Source organism: Lissotriton helveticus, chromosome 3_1 (genome assembly GCF_964261635.1).
Source record: "Lissotriton helveticus chromosome 3_1, aLisHel1.1, whole genome shotgun sequence".
NCBI lineage: Eukaryota > Metazoa > Chordata > Amphibia > Caudata > Salamandridae > Lissotriton > Lissotriton helveticus.
In genome coordinates, this window is record NC_136061.1 from 825,694,887 (window position 1) to 825,719,523 (window position 24,637).

A 24,637-nucleotide genomic window follows, 5' to 3' on the forward strand; every position below is an offset into this window, starting at 1 on the left:
TGTCATCAGGAAATATTGCATGCCTTCAAGTTTTAGAAATCCAATTCTTTTTTCCAATTGCTTCTTTTCCCTTTTCCAACTTTTACCCCAGTACTATCAAATAGAGCCTTTGTCTCTTTCTCAGTAGCTGCTGCTGAACAGTAATGAGGGAGGTGGAGGGAGGGCGGGGAGGGAAGCGGAGGGGGAAGGAATTCAAAATAATTTTTAAAAAAACACTTACCTGGCCGGTCCTGCCACAACCTCTCCCATGAGTCAATCACAATGCTGCCTTTGGTATGAGCGCCGTGGTTCAGTGCTCAACCAGGGAATGGGGGACTGGGCATATTCTCCTCCCAGCTTGTAATGCAGCCTGGGTGGAGAACATGCAAAGTGGGCATGACATTTTGGCTGGCCAAATATCCACAAAAATTGTCCAAAAATCCCTTTCTGCACCACCAAAACACTGATCTATACACAAGTCTTCAGCAAGCTTGAGAATAGTTTATTAGTGGGCCCTCCAACAACAATAATTTTCCTCACTGGTTAAGGTTGTATATTTTGTGACCAGGGGCCATATGTATCATCAACCTGATTTGCGATTCTCAAATAGCGATTTTTAAGAAATCGCTATTTGAGAATCGCAAATAGGTATGTATGTACAAAATCGATTTTTTTTTGCGATTTCTTAAAATTCCTTAATTGCGATTAGCAAATTGCGAATCACAATTAAGGAATACTTTCCCATTCATTTCTATGAGCCAAGAGGCCCATAGGAATGAATAGGAAGTTATTCTCAATTTGCGATTCGCAATATGCTAATCGCAAATTGAGAATAATTTCAAGGGTGCAGGGGTGTCCACAGGACACCCTGTTGCACCCCTGAAATATGCATGGGTGCACATGTGGCGCACATACATGCTCTTAGGGCATATATGTGCGTCACATGGCACTTTCAAAAATGCAAAAATGTGCATTTTTCAAGGAATTCGCAACTTGCCACCAACTAGAAGTAATTTGCGATTCCTTAAGGACATTTTGCAAATTTATTTTGCTTCATACATTGCATTTAAGGAATCGCAAAATTTGCAATTCCTTAAATGCAATTGCAAAATAAGGAATCACAAATTTTGCGATTCCTTGTTTTGCATCAGATTTTCCTTTATACATACCATTTAGCAAATTCGCATTCGCAAAATGCGAATTTCGGCCTTTGCGAATGCGAATTTGCTTGATACATATGACCCCAGATCTCTTTAATCCCCTTTCTGGACACCCTACTATCTCTGCTATAACTTCCCCAGGCTTCGCTTGTGACCGGCCAAACATCGGGCCTTTTATAAACTACTTTTATAGTCTTCAAAACCATGAATGGACTTTCCAATAATTGCTTAGCCAAAGTTCTTCTCGGGTACTCATCTGCTCCCATAATTTTTTATCAGACAACCAAAATATTCTTGCTACACTTTTTAACTTGCTAGGACTACATCACTGGAGTTCAATCTGGCCATTTCCTGCCCCTGTGAAAAGATGCATATTCTAGGATATACTAAAGTGCATAAAGTTTCATAGTGTTAGACCTGGCTGTTTCATCGGACATATCCCCAGACTTTTCGCTTTCTGGCCTCTTGTTTTGGACCCTGTTTTTGTTGGTTTGATTACTCTGGGCACTTTAACCTCTACCGCGCTAGCGGGTTTTCCCCGCTGTGCGCTGAAATTTGAAAATCGCGCGTAACGTGACAAAGCCAGCTCGTCATCCGCGTAGTGCAGGTAACGCCCATGACGAGCTGGCTTTGTCATCAGCCCTGAAGGGGTAAATACTGCTGATCAGTGCTAAAGTGCATATGCTCTCCCTGTAAGTTGTATTTATGGATTGGTGATTCCATGATTGGCATATCTGATTTGCTGGTAAGTCCCTGGTACAGTGCACTGTGTGTGCCTATGGCCTGTACATCAAATGCTGCTAGTGGGCCTGCAGCACTGATTGTGCCAACCACGCAAGCAGCCTTTTGAAAGGGTCTCAAACCTATCACTGCAGTGTCTGTGCAGTGTTTCTACTGCCATGTCAACCTAGCAAGTGCACCCACTTGCCAGGCCCCAACCTTCCCTTTTCTCACAAGTAAGACACCCCTAAGGTAAGCCCAAGGTAGCCCTGTGGGCAGGGTGCAGAGCATGTGAAAGGTAGGACATGCCCTGATGGGGGTGGCATTTTCTAATAGTGAAATACAGACAATTTCGTTTTTCACTATTGATAGGCTATCTGTCCCAGAGGGTATAATAAGAGTTCATTTATAACATCTTATAAATATAACTTCCCATTGGGACAAGATAGGAAAGTAAAGTAAAGTTTAGAATGCCTGAACTCAGAATATAAAGAAGTATCTTTTAATGAGGGTGATTTTTACATTCTGTGTTTGAAAATTACACTTTTAGAAAGTGGGCATTTCCTTGTTTAGCCATCCTGTGTGCCTCTGCTGGTTTGTGGATTGACTGTCTGGCTTTGGAGTGACAGGGGCTGGGAATGTGCATTCCATTAGACAGCCACTGAGGGGTCAGGGGGTGATGTGTACCTTGCACCTGAACGCAGGTTAACTTCTGGTCTTTGCACCACAAGACACATTTTTCTTTTCCTCCCAATAGTTACAGGCCCAGAGAGTTCTAGGACTGAATTCACTATATTACCTTAAGGTACTTTGGTTTTTAGTCAGGGCTTTACCCTACAATTTCAAATGGGGTGGGTAAACAAGGGATTATTATTTTAGACAGAAGTGCTTTATTTCTAAATTTAACAAACTGGGGCCTCATTACCAAAGCATTTCTGCTGGTTTGTTGATTGACTGTCTGGCTTTGGAGTGACAGGGGCTGGGGATGTGCATTCTATCAGACAGCCACTGTGGGGGGCAGGGGGTGATGTGTGTCCTGCCTTTCCTGAATGAGTCAGGGCTGGGCTGAATAGACCTGGGTGCACTTCAAGTAGAAGGAGAAGATTACTTTGCACCTGAATAGGCCTGGTCAGCTCTACACAATGCTGTCTCCACATCCTATCGGACAGCTGCACCAAAGAGGACAGAACATGTTTTGGCTGGGCAAAGAGTTTCTCTGCCACCAGAGAACAAAGGAATTTGTGCTAGAAAAAGTGGGGCCCAGACCCCTGCACTTTAGATCACTTCTGGAATTCAAGAGGAACTTTGCCAAGGAGAAGAGCTGGAGAAACTGAAGGAGGAGTACTGCCCCTTTGCTGTGTGCCATCTCGAGTTGGGTTGCAGTGGCTGTTTCTGTCAAGGAAAGGATAAGGACTTTGCTCTGTGCTGTGTCCAGTGCTTGAGGATGCTTGAGGAACATCTCCAAGGGCTTGAAGTAGAGCTTACCTCCTGTTCTGAAGTCTCAGGAACATAAAGACTTCACCCCCAGCTCCCCTGAACGTCCTTGCGGGGAGTTCTGACCTGCCAGGAGGTGCCTGTTGCTGTTCTGGACGTCTGGTCCTCTGGAGGTTGTTCCTGGGAGCTGGAAAAGTAATGCAATGATGAGAAGCATGACGCATCCGCACCTGTTTCTGACGCATTGCCGAAGAAACCGATGCAGCGCCTGCCCGCGGCTGGAAAAAAAGCTGCACACCTCATTGAGTGCCAAAATCGTATGCCCAAGTTTTGCGGGGAGTTTTGGTCGCATTTATTAGGGAATATCTGCAAGTCCTTTAAGATTGGGGACGTAATTAATTCATTTCCCGTAAATCTTTCATAGCGCCCAGCCTTCCAGGGAAAGCGCCATTCTAATATTACGATGACTTTATCTAGGACGGATGTGGGTGAAGACTTTTTATTTTTTGTCTTTAACTAAATCAGATTTTCTAACACGCGAGCAGCATTGAAAGAAGAAAAGTGTCATTATTTGGGGTTGTCCGAGGTCACCTTAAAATTGTCCAAACAATTCTCCTGGAACGCCTTCCAGCTGACATAGACTCCAGCAGGGCAATTAACATTTGCTTGATTCATTTCACTGCCATGTTTGTATTGTGCCCAACTCTCGTACTGCCACGCAAACCCTAATATTTCTTGTATTCCCCCAGAAGCTCGTTACATCCTGAAATGCCACCGGGTAATGATTACAGCAGCCGCTACACTGCTCTGCCTCTTTTCTGCCATCATTACTGTGTGCTTGTTGTGCTGCTTTGACACTAAACAAAACTTTCCGACTACCAATTAAGTCTGAATTTGTGTTCGTCGGAATATTGGATCCTTTTTATTGGGCCGACATGGATAATTACCCAGAGAAGGTATTATGCATTAGCTGCGGAGGTCGTCAGGTCCCATCTTCAGATGTCTCGGCTATTATGCCAGAGAAACATATTTTTTTTTTGTGCGCAGTGTAGCTTTTCTGCAACAGAGACTTCCAAGAAGGTCAACATGCGGTGGTAGCAGGCTGTTAATGGCATCGTGGGAGCCCTTAACATGCTTCAAGTCGCCATCTTTTCCAGGAATAACTATGAAAAGGACCCTCACCTAGAGGCCAATTGCAATGCAGGGAAGGGATAGAGGGCGCCATGAATCTACAGCCTGCTGAACTACTAATGAGGTTCTTGTTGTGGTTGACACTCGCCTTCACATAAAGCGTGTGAACGGTTTCAGCGCAGAGAGGGCTTGTCCTGTTATCCGCTGTGTGAAAGTCCAGCAGGGTTGGGTCAGAGACTGTTCTGTGCTAAGGTAGCACATTATGTGGATATACGGGACAATGAAAAATGCTTTGAATATTCTTTTAGAATATTTAGGTTGTTATACTAGTCTGTGGCAATCTGCCAATAGTGCTGCCCAGTCTGCCATTTCAATGTTATATAACCTGTATTGGTCATGGGCCACTTCAGTTCCTCTACTTGGCTTATATTGAGTATTCATGACATAGTGGGCATATTTACAAGCACTTTTTTTGACGCTCCGGTGGTGCTGTGTGCTGGCCCATATAGGCCACGCAAAGTCACTTTGTGTGGCTTTACAGGCAGGGCCGGACTGAGAACGCAAACCGGTCCTGGAAATTGAGTTGGACAAGCCACGCCGGGGGAGGGTGGGGATTGTGGTTGGGGGCATGCACACGTGGAAAACACTGCAGCAGCTTTTTGTGTTTTTTACAGGGGGCCAATATTGCAGCTTTGCTGCAAAACCGGTCCCCAGTAACAAAAATGCCCCCCCCCCCTCCCAGGGTCCAAAACCGGTCCCCAGTAACAAAAATGCCCCCCCCCCCTCCCAGGGTCCAAAACCGGTCCCCGGTAACAAAAATGCCCCCCCCCCCCCAGGGGTCCAAAACCGGTCCCCGTCCTAGCGGCCCATGAGGGAAATGCCCTGTGCCCGCTATGGCCAGTCAGACCCTGTTTACAGGGCCTTGTAAATTTAGCCCTCATTCACAGAGTATTGTGTGTTAAAGGAGCGTGCCATGAGTGTTGCTGTGGGTGTTCCCAAGCATCACCCCTGGCTTTTTGACACTGCTCCAGATTTACAAGGATTGGTAAAGTCTGAGGCAGTGCCAAAACCAACGCCTTTCAAGGGGTACCATTAAAGTGGCGCAATGAGGAGAAATGCTTTTATTTCTCCTCATTTGTTGCTCTTTTTATATGAGCTGTATTCACACATAGAAGGGGCAAAATGCCATAAATTATCGTTTTTGAGCAGGAAGATTTCCCTTTGTGCTCAAAAACAATCATCCCTGAAACACAGGCACCCTTGCACCATGGCACAGGGCACCTGCGTTGGCGCAAGGCTGCTACTTTAGTGGCGGCACATGGGAGGGCGCATCCTTGCTTCTTTGAAATGATGCAGCTCAGTGCAACAAAATTGCCTGCGACCCCGCGCTGCACCAATACATTGCATATATATGCCCCAGTGATTATTAGCTAACACCTGGGATGTAGCTGCGTTATACCTCCACTGTATCACACGCATTACATCACATGACAATATTGCATCCACAACATCGTCCTAACTCAGAAGGTAAAAATAATAGTAATGATAGGTGAATATAATAGTTAATAGGGTTAGGTAATTGATCCAAAGTTAAAAATGCATTCATATCCTACACAATGTAGTGGTAGCAATTTACTAGATGCAATATTATTGTAAGCTGATATTATGGACCTTAATGTAGTTTCCTATGACTGCAAAATCTCAGGGGAGGTTGTCCACTGTTGTTGTAACAAATTGAAAGACGATGGAAATTGATAGTGGCATTAAAATATAAAACTGACTGATCCCGTGCAAACTATTTAGTGAAGTTAATTTTTCTTCAGCACTGTGACTTGGTTGTGCAGGTTAACTTCTGGTCTTTGCACCACAAGACACATTTTTCTTTTGCTCCCAATAGTTACAGGCCCAGAGAGTTCTAGGGCTGGATTTACTATATTACCTTAAGGTACGTTGGTATTTAGTCAGGGCATTACCCTACAATTTCAAATGGGCGGGTAAACAAGAGATTATTATTTAAGACAGAAGTGCTTTATTTCTAAATTTAACAAACTGGGGCCTTGTTCACAAATCAATTTTTTGATTGCAAACCATATGCATCCACCATAAATGAAGGATGGTGGGGCGGGCGGGGTCGTGCGGGTGTCATCGCAGGGGGAGGGATCGTATATCGAAAATAAAGCAAGTGTACCTTTTGCTGCCGGCCACTCCAGCATCACATCTCCTCGTGCCATCTCTCTCTCTCTTCCTGCCTATTGGTCCCAGCAGCCCCTGGGAAAGACTCCCTAACCAATTACCGTGCTGCAGAGCAGAGCAGGGATTGGCCTGAGCAGGCAGAAAAGACATCCTGCTCAGACCAGGGAATCTGTGGGGGTTCTCCAGCCCGGCTCCTTAATGCAGCTGGGCTGGAGAAAATCTAAGTGCGCATGTGTGTTGTGGTCGGCCTGAGACAGCTGGCCAAAACACATATAAGCACTTAGGGAGTGGAGTGCGCTAGCATGCCTCCTTCCCCCTCCTATATTTTGGCCCGCATCTGCCAACAGCGCTGGCTAAGAGCCCACAAATGTAAATAAAAACTATGCAAGAACATCGTTTTAATTACATTTGATGGCATTGATCCAGGCAGTGCGACGACGCTCCTCCGCCATTGCGGAGGAGCCACCGCTGACCCAATGATTTGCAAGATCTGAGTGTTTGTGACTGCAAAACATTAAAAATTCCTTTTATAACCCATAAAAGCATTTCTAAATGGTTAAAGGATTTTTACAATACTGTTCAAAACACAAGGGGGAAGTAAAAGTGTAACCCCCTCTTATTTCTGAGAGAGAAAGGCAGGCATAAATGGTTTGTGACCTCAATTGTAGTCAGTGATACCAATGCCTCATAGGCTTGAAAAGGGGATGTCTTCCCCTTTGGTAAAACATGACGATGTCCTCAGGGGCGGGAGGAAGGGAGAGGGTGGTGTGTCGATGCACTAATCCCTTCAACAGACAGCAGCTGCATTCAACAAAACACTTACAAATGCAGGGTCTGCTGTCTTTTGCAGGCCTCCATCTTTGCATTAACAGCTGATCGCAAGGGGTCTCAAACTGTTAGTTGTGAGCATGATTTTAACACCTGTACGAAGGGCTAATTGACTAGCTTACAATATATTTATTTACATTAACGGAGGCCTGCATCTCAAAGGAATATAACTACAGTTTATACAGCACCAAAGTGGGCTGGCTAGGGCACAAAATTAAAGGGAAACACATTTTTGATTCCACATGGGGGTCTAATCCTAGAATACATTTTCCAAATATTGCTCATGACATAAAGTACCAACCATAACATAAAATAGTATACCACAACATAACATACCCTACTACATTATGTGAACAATAGATGCAGCACACCTTTACAGTTTTTATTTTTTTTGCAATAGTATATAATAATATACAACAAATCATGCAGAAAAGCATAAACCATATTATAATGTACATCATAAATTATTTATTCCAACCACTAAATGTGCTCTTCAAATTAGTCCAGTTTCCACGTCAGGCACTGTGTTCACATCTTCCTTCCTGTATGTCACTGCCATTTGAGTGTAGAATAGTATCTTGAGCAGGTTGCAATGCAACTGATTAAACATCCCAGTTCTGAAAGAACGTGCTCAAAACAGAAGACAAATGCTCATCCTCAAATTAAGGGGGCGAATGTGATATGGTTAGGAATGGCTCCGACCCTCGGTCAGAGCCTTCCTAACTTCATTGGAATTACACATTCGGATTTCTTTCCGATCAAGCCATTCCGATGGGCTTGGTCAGAAAGGAATCTGACTCGGTTTTTCAGAGGGCTTCCGACTGCCATCCAGAAACCCTTCAGTACTCCCCCGCCGGCTCTTGCCAGCCGAGGGAGTATGATAGCAGTTTCCTACTGTCTCCGACACAGGAAGGCATTGAGAAATTGTCTTTGGGGGCCCCCAGTAGGGTTCCCATGGGTGCCAATGGCTGCCTAGGAGGCACATAAGGTGCACCCCTGTTGATCCCTGCACCCAGTGGCAGGCATCTTGGCGTGCCTGCCAAGGGGTTCAGAGATGAACTTTACCTCTGCCCTTAACGATGTGAGCATGCATTCAATTCGATATGCATGCTCCCATTATTCAGTATAGGATTGCGACAAAAACAGGGTTCGGTCACATCCTACTTGCAGGTCTGGAACCGACGACAAGAGGTCATTCGGTTCCGATTCCTGACCGGAATCCGTCCGACATCGGAATCGGCTCCTAAGTTGCATTCTCTAAAATAGTAATGATATGTTAAGTTGTGTTCAGTTAAAAAGTGTAATATTACGTTACCTTGCATGATGTAACATTATGTTAAAACCTTTTAACCACCACAAAATCAAGAGCATCTACGACAACTTTGACGAAGACAACCAACACACTGAACCCTCACCAACCACCCCCGACACCCGGAAACCAGCGATTGATGACTGGACAGCCCTCACCACCGAAGACACACTGAAGACAATGAAGTCAATCCACTCAGGGGCCCCCACGGACCCCTGCCCCCACCACATCTTCAACAGAGCCGCCAACACCATCGCACCCATGCTCCGCCAAACCATCAACCGCTCCCTGGCGACCGCCTCATTCCCCGACGACTGGAAACACGCGGTCAACCCCCTCCTAAAGAAACCCTCAGCGGACCCCACCGACCTCAAAAACTACAGACCCATCTCCCTGCTCCCGTTCCCAGCGAAAGTCATCGAGAAAGCCATCAACAGCCAACTCGCCACATTCATTGAAGAACACAACATCCTCGACTCCTCCCAATCCGGCTTCAGAAAAAACCACAGTACAGAAACCGCCCTCCTCGCCGCAACAGACGACATCCGCACCTTACTGGACAAAGGAGAAACAGTAGCCCTCATCCTCCTCGACCTATCAGCGGCGTTCGACACAGTCTCCCACCGCACCCTAATACGCAGACTCTACGATGCAGGAATCCAGGACAAGGCCCTCGACTGGATCTGCTCCTTCCTCTCCAGCAGGACGCAGCGGGTCAGACTCCCCCCTTTCCTCTCGGACCCCACACCTATCACCTGCGGAGTCCCCCAGGGCTCCTCCCTCAGCCCGACGCTCTTCAACGTCTACATGGCTCCACTTGCCCCCATCGTCAGAACCTACGGACTCAACATCGTGTCATATGCAGACGACACCCAGCTCATCCTCTCCCTATCCAACTAGCCCAACACCGCCAGACGCAACTTTCGAGAAGGCATGGAAGCCGTCGCCAAATGGATGAAAAACAGCTGCCTACAACTAAACACCAACAAAACAGAAATACTCATTATGGGCCCAAACCCCGATGCCTGGAGTGACATCTGGTGGCCCACCGCCCTCGGAAACCCGCCAACCCCCACAGACCACGCACGCAACCTGGGAATCATCCTGGACTCCGAGCTCAAAATGGACCGCCAGATCAACTCTGTCTCATCTTCCTGCTTCCACACCCTCCGCCTCCTTCGTAAGACCTTCAAATGGATCCCCCTCGAACACCGAAAGACAGTCACTCATGCCCTGGTCACCAGCAGACTCGACTACGGCAACGCACTCTACGCCGGAATAAACAAAAACCTCATCCGCAAGCTACAGAACATCCAGAATGCCGCCGCAAGACTGGTCCTCAACCTGCCAAAACACTGCCACATCTCCCAGCACCTGCGCACACTCCACTGGCTCCCCGTCGAGGCGAGAATCACCTTTAAGATGCTCACCCACGCACACAAGGCCCTCCACGGCACCGGACCAGCATACCTGAACAGCCGACTCAAATTCCACGCACCCCAAAAGACCCTACGATCAGCCCAGCTTTCCTACGCTGTGGTCCCCCGCACCAGAAAGACCAGATCGGGAGGCCGCTCCTTCTCCTTCCTCGCGGCCAAAGCATGGAACGCCCTTCCGCTCCACCTCAGACAGACAACATCGCTCCCCATCTTCGCAAGAAACCTCAAAACCTGGCTCTTCGACAGACCCCCTCCTTGATGGAATGGAACCTGCACCCCCCATATCCCCCCCCACCCCTAGCGCCTTGAGACCCTTTAACAAACTCCTGATTGATAGAGTGTTTTTATAGAGAAAACATTCACTGCAAGAGGTTTCTTAGCGCTGAGAGATGAGTTCTAAATGAGTAGGCGCAATGGTGAGTAAGCTTGCTGAAAGAAATGCGCTTTGGCTGCTCGGACAGAGAATGTGCGCCCTGTCCATTCAACTTGTATGACATTTGGAATTTGAAGACGACATTTATTTAACAAAAGCCAAATTCAGATCGTTGCTGGAGAAGACTGTTTAATTAAATGCAGTCGCGCCAGTGAAGGCCACGGATATCTACATATCCCCATGCGCATTTGAAAACATCCGAGTGTGAGAATAGATCTACCAGTAGTGCTTCTACTTTTTGAGAAAAGCTCAGAAAGTTAAATTTTTACTTCCGTATATGCAAGCGGTAAAAACCAGAACGTACATTTTCACTTTCGTAGACAGCTCACAGTTCCTAGAGTACTACCCTGAGCAGTGAGTGTGAAGTAGTACTCATTTGAAGCAAAACTGTTGAAGTCCCTTGCTTCCTGCTGTGGATTTCTCTTGTAAGGATGATCACACATTTCAAACACCTATGTTAAATCATTATTATAGCCTTACAGCCTACTGCCGAGAACTATACGGGTTGTTAAAGGCCCTGAACCCTCCTTATAGGCCTCAGCCCCAGGCGAGGGCCTATAACGAGGGTGAGGGACTTCAACAACCAGTATAGCCCATGGCACACAGGCCATAAGGTCATTGGAACATTCCACCCACTGAGAGTAGAATATTCTAAATTGAAAAGGGAGAAACATGAGGACAAACACTGGAATGTAAGAACTCTGGGCTTATGCAAGCCATTATAAGACAGGAGCAACCCCACTGTCCTCAATGGACAGCTAAGGAAACAAAGAAGTAGAGCGCTAACCCCATGACAGTTTACAACTGTTCCTATTTGCTGTCACTACCATGTTAAGGACAGCTCATCCATTTTCCCCAGCTCCTCAAACCTGGTCACCACAAATTAAGATTATATGTAAAAACAAGTCTTGAGTTGAAACCTTATCAGTTTGAGAGGTAAAAAAGGTAGTTTTGATATATTACTCACCAGGATGCAAACCTTTATCCCTTTGATGCCACCAGGAGTTGCATGAAAATAGCCAGCAAAAACAATGTATGCATGTTCTCAATTACAGACTACAAATGTGGCATTCCGACATCAACATAGGGTCAAAGTAATAATTTTGTTTTTTTGTTAAGCTTCAATAACCACCTATAGTGGTGGATTTATAGAGCTCGAGGATTGATAATGAATAGGGTGAACGTCCGGTGACAGATTTAGTAAATTGCCCTAGGCAAACCGCTTATTACAAAGTGATATAGTGAGACTATTAAAGAGTTCACACTTGTGTATATGCCTTGGACATGCAGAAGGTCCTGTGCAATTGTTCAAAGGGGGTACCAGCCCTACTCATCTGAAGTCATGTAATGGCATTTAATTCTGGGACAAACTAAGTCCAGGCAGGTGTGTAAAGCATTGTAATTGCATCGCAATAGGTAGCCTTTCAAAACAAAATACTATGAAATTAATATCAGTATTGTGCATTGTTTTCATTCCTGTCCTTTCAGTTATTTATGTATTTATTTGGTTGTTTTTTAGGTATCAATTCCAGGTCACTTGTGCAACCAACAATGTGGAGGATGGCCCATTGATGTCCTCCACTGTACCTCTGCAGTGGGGAGGATGTCAGCAACTCACCGCCTATAGGGGCACGGAGGAAGTTTCGGTACTCCAACCAGAGGCTTCTCTCAATGTAAGTACCTGTGGGAGCTGACGCACAATCGCTCCTGCCTCAGACCTCAATGCTCTCCCTGGCCGGCTATCAGGGATGCCAGTGTGCCACATGGCTTGCTGATGTTACAGATTCCACCTGATGTTGGAAGCAGAAGGTGCATAGAGCTTTGCACATGTCGTATGGGATTTTGCCTGCCAGATGCCTTCTCTGCATTTCAGGGAGGTATCCTTAGAAGGGAGAAATGTTCTTGAAAGGGAATACGTGGCACCCATTCTTTTTTACTTATGCCTTTCTAATACCCCAATCCCCTGGGAAACACATAAAAGCAAACACAAGGAGATGATGGACGGAGCACCCAAATCACAGATCTGGGTTGAATTCATCATCATTCTTTAGCTCACTTCGGCACCTCACTTCAGACCCACCTATATGCAAATCAGTATTGACTCTGTGCCTCATGGGAACAGTCCAGCCCAAACTGACAGCCCAGGTCTTCTCTGATCCGGAAACAAGCATCCTGGGAACGGTTTCTGGGTAACACCCTTCATCAGCCAGGCTAGCTTGACATACACTGCCAATTTAGGGCAAACAAAGCAAACACACGAAGATGATGGATGAAGCGCTGAAACTTTTCAGAAACTCACCCAGTCACAGATCTGGGTTGAATCCATCATCATTCTTTAGCTCACTTCGCCACCCCAGTTCAGACCCAGCTATATGCAAATCAGTCTTGACCCTGTGCCTCATGGGAGCAGTCCAGCCGGAACTGCTAAGCCAGGTCTTCCCTGAACTGGATACAAGCATCCTGGGACCGGTTTCTTGGTAACACCCTTCATCATCCAGGCTAGCTTGAATCCAGTGGCAAAGTGAGCAAGGGACCCATGTCTGGTCATACCCTGCCAACTTAGGGCAAGCAAAGCAAACACAAGGAGATGATGGACGGACCGCTGAAACTTTTCATACACTCACTCTAGGAGATGATGGACGGAGCGCCCCAGTCACGGATCTGGGTAGAATCCATCATCATTCTTTAGCTCACTTCGCCACCTCAATTCAGACCCATCTATATGCAAATTAGTCTTGACCCTGTGCCTCATGGGAACAGTCCAGCCCGAACTGCCAAGCCAGGTCTTTCCTGAACCGGAAACTAGCATCCTGGGATGGGTCTCTGGGTAACACCTTTCATCTGCCATGCTAGCTTGAATCCAGTGACAAAGTGAGTAAGGGACCCACATCTGGGCATACCCTGCCAACTTGGGGTGAACAAAGCAAACACAAAGAGGCATGATCCTTATCCTGCATCATCCTTAGGGCGAGTTGTCAATCATCATCCTTAGGGTCAGTTGTCAATCTCCTCCCCTGTCATTTTTCTTTATATGCTTAATGCCAAAGTATTGTAATTCAATTGTATTTCCTCCATGTTCATCCCAAAAGTGTTTTGCGACAGGGTATGAAAAGTCTCGATCTTTCATTACTTGAAGATATTACAGAATTCTGTGTGTGTGTGAATTTTTTATTACAATTTTTTTTTTGTTACTGAGAAACTATAGTCATCGTTTATCAAACATGAAACTGAAAAGCCCTGAAAATTGGCAGCTATGGTTCAACACACAATGCACACAACGCACACCAAATACCACAACTCCTGCCCCCGCCATTATTTTCTCTTTTTAGGCAGTCTTTCTTTTCATGCCATCGGATAAGGGGTAAACTGAACACTGTAGGGGCCTGCATGACAAAAACAAAAGTAGGCTCAATGTCCTAAGTCTCTGTCAAGTTTCATGGAGATCCATCAAACGGTGTGAGTTATAAGTCAAAAATGTTTTGACCCCTTCCTTAACTTGCCCCTACCTTTCAATTTGTAAGGAAGGGGGCAAAATGCTAATATCCTGTCCTATTTGATGCAGATTCATGAAACATCACTAAAGTAATAAGCAATGGAATATTGTATTGCCCCACTTCAACTTTCCATCCCCACCCCCACTCTTGGATTTTCACAAGTAACTACAGAAAACCAATCTTTCAAAGCTTCTGCCAAATAGTGTGCAGATTCAAAACAAAGTGACAATGATTATTTTTTTAACTCAGCTCCTCCAACCCCAAATGGTTCTGCACAAACTTAAAAATATCAAGGAAAGGCTAAATGTGCCGCTATCTTGCAAATTTCATGCAGATCCGCCAAACGGTGACAAAGTGATTAGTGAGTCCAAACTTATTTTGAGGCCCCCTATCCATTTGTGAATCAAATCTGCACCCCTCATCCATCCATTTATCTATCTGTTTATCGAGCTACCTACCTTATTCATCTATCTGCATAGAGCATGTGGAAATACATTAAGAACGACTGTGACAATTCAATCCCGAGGTGGAAACACCTGTAAGCGGACACCATTTGTTATCGCACTCAGAATCCTGGAGAAAAATTAAATGAAATTAAAAAAAAAATACTAAAGAGACATCCTGCTGAATTTCCTGGAACTCCAAGCAGATGATAAATAATGAAGCGAGGGTAGGCGCGCAGATGAAATTTCTCAGCAGCTGTTAGTTTCATTATTGCACTGTCATATTCCTTTAGGAAGAGTTGCAATTGAAAAAATAATGGTGCCGGCAATTATAGATTTCTTCCTCTTAGGGGCACAGGAAAGGAATCGCTGTACGGATGAAAGTAGCAGCAAGGCTAGGACAGACTGCGGCCTTTGGGATCCGACGAGGCGACTTAACGACAAATGCGGGATACAATGCCGTGCTTCCATAATGTGAATTATTTAGAAAAAACGCCCTTACATAATTCTGCACAGCGAGGGCGAAAGAAGGCTCATCCGCCTCAAATAAAACTATCACTGCTCCGAATTAAATAGAATTCTGCCCAGGACATGCCTGGAGCAGTGTTGCAATTAAAACTCTTGGACTTTTTCATGGCAAGAAAAAGCACAAACACCTACTAAAAAGAAACGCCAGGCTGTCAAAGACAATAGCATTTTATATAAGCTTAGTACTGGCTAAAAGAACCTCAACGTGCTCTTATTGATGGATGCTTTAACTGTGAGAATCAACTGTCAGATTCTATCAGACTGCACTGCCTTATTACTCCCTAAGTTTAAATCCAATGGATCAATTTCTTATATTTGTTATCTTCACTTTTATCTGTATTTAAACGTCTATTTTCACCATTTTTCTCTCATTTTATCTTCAGCTCATTATATTTAAACGAAGGTGTCTCAGAAAACGCTCAAAAGTCAGGAGTGGGTTCCACAAGCCATAACATTTATTAAAACGGCCCAATGCATTTCGGGAAGTTAATTCCCTTCTTCAGGGGCATCTATAATATACAAAAAAATAGAATATTTTAGCTGACTTTATCTTCTTTCGTAAAACATTTCATTGCAATTAAAAAGGCAAGGTATTCCAATTATAAACCAGCAACTTAATATCTAGTCGAATTACACAGTGTATAAACAATGTACTAGCCAAAATGGCATACACATGTCATTCATATGCCCTACTTATCATCACGATATGTCAGAAAGTTCACCCGCTTTTCGCGGTGCGCGATCATTATTGTAAACTAGACATATCTACCAAGGTACGTTGCTTTGATCTTACCCGAACTTGTAAGTCAACCCATTTTTAAAAAAAACAAGTCCACCCGTCTTTCCTTTCAGCGCGTTAGAGCGCTCCTGATGCCAGTTGAACAAATGTGCCAACAACGTTTAATTTAAATTGTCGCCCGTATTTTACGTCAGCCTGAAAGTAGATGCACATGTGCACCTCACATCCATACATTAACATCAACAAAGGACTACCTAACCTTTAACACCATCAATTACTACAACTCCCAGCAGTCATCTTGCGAGTCTTTTATTTATATTTATAATCCGGTCCTCGTTAATTGCCGTTCATATTCCCGTTGTATGCAGTTATTACGTTCATGGCTGGATTATATAAAGTTATCTGTTTCATGGTGTCAATAGCAAAACGTTTTGAAAGAAATACTTGCTTTGTTCAAATGTTCAACGTGGATGAGAGCCCATCTCCTTTGATTTACACCTTCTGTAATAATCCGGTAATCCAGTTTCTTTCATCACATTTCTTGTACTTCATCCTCTCAAGTTAAACTGTGGGTGCAATCTCAGTTTGAGACGAAGAAATCATACTGATGCAGTTCAAAAAGAAGAGATGCACTCCAAGTATTCCAAATTGTAATCCTTTCTTTACTGTTATGCTTATAACGGCACAACCCTCCGAATGAGGAATAACTGAACGGACCTGCAATTTCCGTGTGGAATTCCACACAGTATTCTCTTTTCTGTGAGGCTTATAGCAAACATTTTCCACCTACATGAAATATGTGGTAACCGTCTGCATGAGTCCTGTGTGGGCCTTTCGTGATGTGAGAGAGGGGTTGTGGCAGACAGGGAAGTGGATAGAAGAGGTTTCCACAAAGAGGAAGCCATACTTGCTCCTACTATGTCTTGGCTGGCGAAAGGGTGTAGTCTGAGAAAAGAGTTCTGGGCTACAATGTAGCTTTTCCCCTATGTAATAATACTTACTGAATTTCATAACTGGCAAATATGGGCCTGGTGTTCCTGCGCCCAGAAAATCTGGGGCCAAGAGCGCAGAATCCCTTATAATTGTCTGTGGTGGACGATACCTTTTATTGATAAAGCTGACCATTGATGTTGTTGATTATGATGTACATTATACTTCTTCTTTCCTTGCATTTTATTTCCCTATTGGAACTTTAATGCTGTCATGTACACAATATCAGCTAATGTTTCCTGGAGTTGTGTTATGAAAAATCAATAAAAATATGTTATTATAAAAAAATTGCCTGTGGTGGACTTCGCTGTACAATGTTTAATTGAGTCCTGACTGTCCCCTTTATAGAGAGAGGTGTACATATGCCTGTAAGGACACATTGCTCCATAAACTGTTCATTGGTAAAGAACAACCCCCATATTGTTTCTAAAAAATAAGCAATGTTGGTATTTTGTAAATAACATGAGGGAACTGATCAAATAAATGAACAGGAATCGTTAAGTAGTGACAAAGCGAGTGGTGAGTATTACCAGTATTGGAATGTGCTATAAGATCATGAAAGACATTGGATCTATTCCTTGTTCTTGCTATAGGTTTTTTCTCTTTAAACTGACTTTTCTTGGGAGATATCCTTGTGAGCTGTTGATGGATCTTCAGTTGGAAACGACCTTCATCTGTTTGCTTGCCATGGTTGAATCAGCTTTACAAGGCGAGGCCCTTGAGCTCCTGCCATGGAGGGAAAATAAGAGGGCGCCCTCCTGTTAATTTATGTGATTGCGAGAAGTCCAGATGAAGGGGCAGGACAAATTTAATGAAACTGCAGCCTAATTATTTTTGTATTGCTTCACATCTAGGAAAAAAGCAAATTGGTCAGAAAGTGTCCCTTCTTCAGGAGCAGAACATATCTGCAGTGTGTAAAAGAACCAGAGGGAACTTATGACCAACATCAACAACCCAGAATTAGAGACAACAAAGTGATTCTTAAGGTGGGAAGCCACACACTCTAGACTTTTCTACTCAGGTGTTCTAAACATGCAGATATGTTTGTAGATCTTGGAAGTTAGAATAAGGGTGAAGTATGGCATGGTTGAATTGGATATTGGGCAGACAGCTTCAGGTCATGCCTACTGCTCCTCCAAGCAAATCTACATCAATTAGGCAGCGTAAGTTGAAATGACTAGGTAAAGATTCCTTGTTTTTCATAACTGAAGTTTCAGCGGTATATCTTTGACTTTTGAAATACTCAATTCAATTCAAACTTTATTCTGCGAATTTCACCATCAAAGATCATAAAAACATATACATGCACAAGTTAAACAAAAAAGACAAAACTTACCTTCTCTGTTGCACGCCTCTCCCGTCGCTGCATGCCTCTCCTCAAGTGCTGGAAGCACTCCGGCTTCTGGACTCTCCCAGCCAATCACAACGCTGCAGTAGTAGCATCGTGTTTGGCCTGAGCATCCTGTTTGGATGCTCAGGCAGTGCCTGGGGAAATTGGGCATGTTCTGCATGAGGCTGTGCAACCCAGGACAATGGAGAAATGCCAAGTGCGCATAACAGTTTGGTTGGCCCTAGAGGGCTGACAAACCTGCCAAGTGCACTTAGAGGAGTGCAAACCACTCCAACTCTGCTCTAGCATCAGAGAGCCAGCCCCACCCCGACTCCTGAAAGAAAAAGAAAATGATAATAATGTCTTGTTAATATCATTTTCTTTTTCTATTTTCACTGCTGAAATAGCCATGGGGTGACCCTCTGACTTAGCGGAGGAGCCACCTCCTGATATTCACAAGAGTCAGGGGCGGCTCCTCCACTAAGGTGGAGGATCGGCGCCCCACTGCAAAAAAAGAAAATGATAATAACGTGCTGTTCTTATCACTTTATTTTTCCGTGCTGAGGCATATTTGTGGGGTTGGGCAGGGAAGTGCTGGGAAAAGGAGTGGTGGGCACCTTCCTAAGTGCGTATGAATGTTTGGCAGGCCATCTCGTGCTCCCATTCCCCATCTGAGTGCCAAAGCACAGCTTTACACAGCGTTGTGATTGGCTTAGGGGAGCCTGGATGCTTCCTGCTCGTACAGAAGCCAGGAAGAGAACAGAGAGGATGGAAGAGAGGCAGCGGCCAGCCAGTCGGCTGCCCGGCCGGCAGGTAAGTGATCTTTTTTTTAATGGCCCCTTTTCCCTTTCCCATCCTACTACTGCTCCCCAGGAGCAGACACCACTAATAAGAGTTGCCCTCACATGCCTAAACCACAGGAGATCATGTGCTCCTGGCAGGCACAATACCTCTGCAAAAGAAACAATGATTGGACGGAGTGCTGGACAATGCAAACATTCACCCACAGTCACAAGGTTCTGGGCTTAATCCATCATTCTTATGCTCACCACACCACCCCAGTTTGGACACAGCCATTTGCAAATCAGTCTTGACCCTGTTCCTTGTGGTAATAGTAAAGCCTGAACTGTCAAGCCAGGTCCTCTCTGGACCGAACATGAGCATCCTGGAACCAGTTTCAGGACATCACCCTTCATCAACCAGGCTAGCCTGAAACCAGTGGCGTTGTGAGCACGGGACCCACGTCTGGGCATACCTTTCCCACTTAGGGCGACATATGCAAAAGAAACAATTGATGGATGGAATTCTGGACAATGCAAACATTCACCCCCTGTCACAAGGATCTGGGTTTAATCATCATTCTTTTGCTCACCACCCCAGTTTGGACCCAGCCATATGCAAATCAGTACTGACCCTGTTCCTTGTGAGAACAGTCCAGCCCGAAAAGCCAAGCCAGGTCCTCCCTGGACGGGAGACAAGGATCCTAGACCAGATTCAGGGCATCGCCCTTCATCAGTCAGGCTAGCTTCAATCCAGTGCTGTAGTGAGCATGGGAACCACTTCTGGGTATACCCTTCCCACTTAGGACAACATGTGCAAAAGAAACAATTGATGGATGGAATGCTGGACAATGCAAACATTCACCCCCTGTCACAAGGATCTGGGTTTAATCCATCATTCTTTTGCTCACCACACCACCCCAGTTGGGAACCAGCCATATGCAAATCAGTCTTGACCTTGTTCCTTGTGGGAACAGTCCAGCCCGAACTGCCAAGCCAGGGCCTCCCTGGACCGGAAACAAGCATCCTGGGACCGGTTTCAGGGCATCACCCTTCATCAGCCAGGCTAGCTTGAATCCAGTGGTGTAGTGAGCAAGGGACCCAAGTCTGGGCATACCCTTCCCACATAGGGTGACTCATGCAGAAGAAACAACAGAAACCGGTGTAGTAACATAGTCCACACTGGATTGTCAGTTTTGCCGTGCTGTAAACATGCTTGCTGTGAATGTGCTACAAATTGGTGCAACATAACACACAAATCAAATGTCCTTGAAAATCATAATGTGCGCAGCCTTCACATCAGAGAAGGCATACACAATGTCAAAAACGATGATGCTTACTTCCCTTGACTGCGCAGTGTTTACTGATTTGTGCCATGTGAGCAAAATACAGCACACTTTGGCAGGGGCTGTCCTATGTAATGGACACTGGTGGGGCTGCAGGGCATGCTGTTCCAGTTTCTTTTGTTTCCTTTGTGACTTCTTAGGTTTCTGTGTGGCCTCTTGTGACCCATACATGTTGCGAATTTTCTCGTGTGTTGTCTGAGCTTGTAGATATTGACGCTTCTCCCCAGCATGTTGACTATATGTAGATGTCAACTTAATGTAGCTACAGACCAACTTTAAAGTGTGAGAAAGTCTTCAACTCGTCACCAAAAATATGTGTAGTAACATAGACCAAACTGGTAGGATATTGTATATGTAAGTTTATTCAAGTAGATAACAAGTAATATTTAAGCTCTGTAGAGCAGCCCTACCAGGAGCAGCCTGCTAGCTGCTCAGCCCTTCCAACAACTGTAACCACTCATACCCAGTCACTCAAGCATTCCACTCATGGCCCACACACCAACATTCCAGACAAAACATTCACACTGGCTGAGCAGCCAGGGACACGATAACATAGAACACAATAACACAACATGAAGATACTACAACCGGTCTTAGGATGGTTGTTTCCGGTCCAGGCAGGACCGGTTCGGGGAGGACCTGACTTGGCAGTTCGGGCTGAACTGTTACCACGGGGCACAGATTCAAGACAGATTTGCATATGGCCAGGTCTAAACTGGGGTGGCATGGTGAGCAAAAGAATTATGGATTTAACCCATCTCTTACCTGGGGGTGAATGGTTTGAATTGTTCTGCATTCTGTCCAACAATTGTGTGTCTTTGGCTTTCTCGCCCTAAGTATGCCGGGTATGCCCAGACGTGGGTCCCCGGGCTCACTGTGCTACTGGATTCAAGGTATCCTGGCATTTGAAGGGCGAAACCCCAAAACCGGTCCTAGGATGCATGTTTCCGGTCCACGGAGGACCTGGCTTGGCAGTTCGGGTTGGACTGTTCCCATGAGGCACAGGGTCAAGACTGATTTGCATATGGTCATGTCTAAACTGGGGTGGCATGCTGAGCAAAAGAATGATGGATTTTACCAAGATCTCTTGACTGGGGGTGAATGTTTTGATTTGCTCTGCATTCTGCCCATCAATTGTGTGCTTTTGCTTTTATGCACAACACCTCTGCCAGTCCTTGTTGATAGAGACTCAATTCCGAGATTGCCCAAATCCTCCTCCAGAACAAAAGAGGCCGTAGCCTGGCTGTGTCAGAGACTTTTTTAAGCCTCAGGTCCAAGCCCACGGAGAACAATGATTTACTTATAGGTAAACCAGTCAGTTGCCTCAAGAAGCGATTTTCTGGGGCAACCAGAAAGGATGACTCCCTGTGCCCCCACAGGTTGGCATGATACAAAGCTCAGTCGGCGCTTGATGGACCGGTGCCTGCAAGACTGGAGAGATGGGATGATATTGATAGGCCTTAGATGTCTTCACTAGTCCCTCAGTGGTTGTTTGCTCTAGTTTTTACCAACACCTTGCAATATGGGTCTGCCAGCTGAAGTGCTCAATCGAAATAACACATACGTATTCAAAAGTATTGACTTGCTCCATAGGGTTCCCTCTCAGCATGGGGTGTTGGCAAGTGTGAACTACACAATTACATGTGCTTCCACTCTCAAATATGGCATCAAATTCTCAGCCAAAACGCCCCCACTGTTGACAACCTCTGTGACAATCTATCTGGAGCATTAACTTGCTAGACTGTCCTCATTATGATAAAAACAGGGAGGATATGAGACTTGCATCCCTACCTGTGCTAAGATGGTGCCCAGATACAGCAGGGCAAAGCCAGCCTCCCCATCCTAAATAGGTGAATACATTTGTTAAATAATAAAGGGGCATATTACCAAGGGTGGCGATAGGCAAATATCGCCGGTTTAGCGGCCGTTTTCGGCCGCCAAGCGGCGATAATCCTATTGCTCTATTAGCAAGCTATGAATGGAGAAAGGGGTACTGCACTCGAGTTTATGTTTAGTTTTAAACCGTTTAGCACGATAGGTGTGCTGCACCAGATTAGTGCCTGCCCACTGATATACAAACAATATTTATGGCCCAGTGATGAATCACTGGGACTCTGGTGCGCACTACATGAATTGAAATTATTCCTTTAAACCATTATGTGCATTTCATCTTTATGCAATTTATTATGTTTCACAACAAAATTCTTCAGTGTCATCAATTATGTAAAACAAAATTTTCACAATGCCATAAAATTCATACATAAACGTAATTCAAACACAGGTTAACAAGCAAAAATCATAAAAAAACCCAATGCATTTCGGGGCTATGATGCCCCTTCGTCAGGGGTCTGTGAAAACAACAAGATGCAAACAAGGAGAATATTATTTATACAACCTTAACATTATGACATTTTGTGTATCCCAAAGAAATTCCACTTAGTCCATGCTTACCTAAATCTTATGAGATAATATATGCCCTGTGTGTGTTTGATGTAAACGTTTCATGCGAATCTCTGCGAAGAAAAGAAGTGTATGTCCATGTCAAATTTTAAACATACTCATCGATTGCACTTTTTATATTGTCTAAATACCATCACGATCAAGGAGTTTTTTACCTGCGTAAGCGTTGTGGATACCAGGTCTGCGATATAAAAAGAATGAAGAAACCCGTGTGACTGAATTGTCAAATGGATTGTAAATACATTATTCCAAAAAAATATATGTAAATGATCAAGCTCACCTGCGTGGAACGCCAAACTTGCTACCACGTGGTGAAAACCTGTATTAAACAAGCGGCTAGCGTCAGTGCGTGTGCACATTTTGGGGTTTACATTACATTTATAACATGAATGCCCAAAGAAGATGTGTTTACCTGCGAGTCTAAACGTGCAGGTTTCGATCTCGCCAAGTCTTCCCGTAAATCCTACAATAAAATGATGATAGTACTATCATTATGCTGCTTAATAAACTAACCCGCAGAAAAAAGGAAATACGCTTTGTCTCCAGTCAAGGCTTACCGTCTGCTTGAAGAAAAGATTCTTTGTCAAACCGTCTTCCTGCCGTCCTGTTTGTCAAAAGAGTAAACTCTGACTAACGCGATGGTCCTACCTTTCTTTCCAACCTTCATACTGGTTGGATAGTAGACATAGCTGACAGACTGCTAGAGTTGCGTTAATGGTTGTGATCGCAAACGCCTCTACAAGAAACTCGTATTTTAATGGCGAATACGAACAAAACATCACGAAATGACGACGGCATTCAGTGTCAACAGCGTGTGTTGTGACAACGTGTTTACAGAATTATAATGCGATTTTGGGAGTATAGCGCAGGATGTCGTCTGCGCTAAAAATAAAAATAAAGCATTTACAAAGAAAAAAACAGGTGGTGTTTAAAGTATGACGCATGAGATTGTCTGTGCTCGAGATCAATAAAGTATGTGTAAAGAAAGCATCGAGTGGTATTTGAAACTATAGTGCATCCATGTTGACAACTCTTTTAGGTTGATTAAACTATTACACCCAAATCTTTGAACTTCACATAAAACTATACATCAATTTAAATCCAAGACATATGCATGCTACTATTATATCATTCCGCATTACAAACGATTTTTCTGCCTATTTACAAACTATGTGCACATTGAACCTCATCATAATGCTAGTAGCCTATTTGGAACCCCGTGCCTACCTGGACAAGCCCTGAATCATTTAATGTGACTATAATTTTGTTCAGTGTGATAAAAGAATGTATCTTGGAACAATGTTACAAAAAACACGACATCTCCATTTTGTCGTTCAATCCTGAGGGGGCCATCGTTTGCAATTTACGAATCCAGAATGCTTCGCGTTGTAAGAGTATTTTAGCATTATCCATGCCCAATCTCTGTGGAACTTGCTCGATAATCTGAAATCGTAACTGAGCAATGTTATGATTTTTTTCAATCCAATGCTGTGTCAAGGGCGATGTTAGACTTTTATTGCGTATTCGGCTTTTGTGCTCACTGAGTCTCAATTTTATCCTTCTGTCCGTTTTTCCGATATACAGTAGCCCGCATGGGCATTTTATCGAATAAACGACATGTTCCGAGTCACAATTTGTAGAATGCCTTAACAAAATCTTCTCTCCTGTTCGGGGGTGCAGTAAAGTATTACCTATGATCACATTATTGCAGTTCTTACAATTAAAGCACCTTGATGTTCCTTTGTATGCTGATTCTTGTGGTAATGTAGATGGTTTTCTAAGTAGTTCCCTTAGATTTTGCGCTCTTCTGTATGCAAACAGTGGGCATTTTTCAAATAATGTGCCAAAATCTTTCTCAGCTAGTAGAATCTCCCATCTTCTGACAATAGTCCTTTTTATATC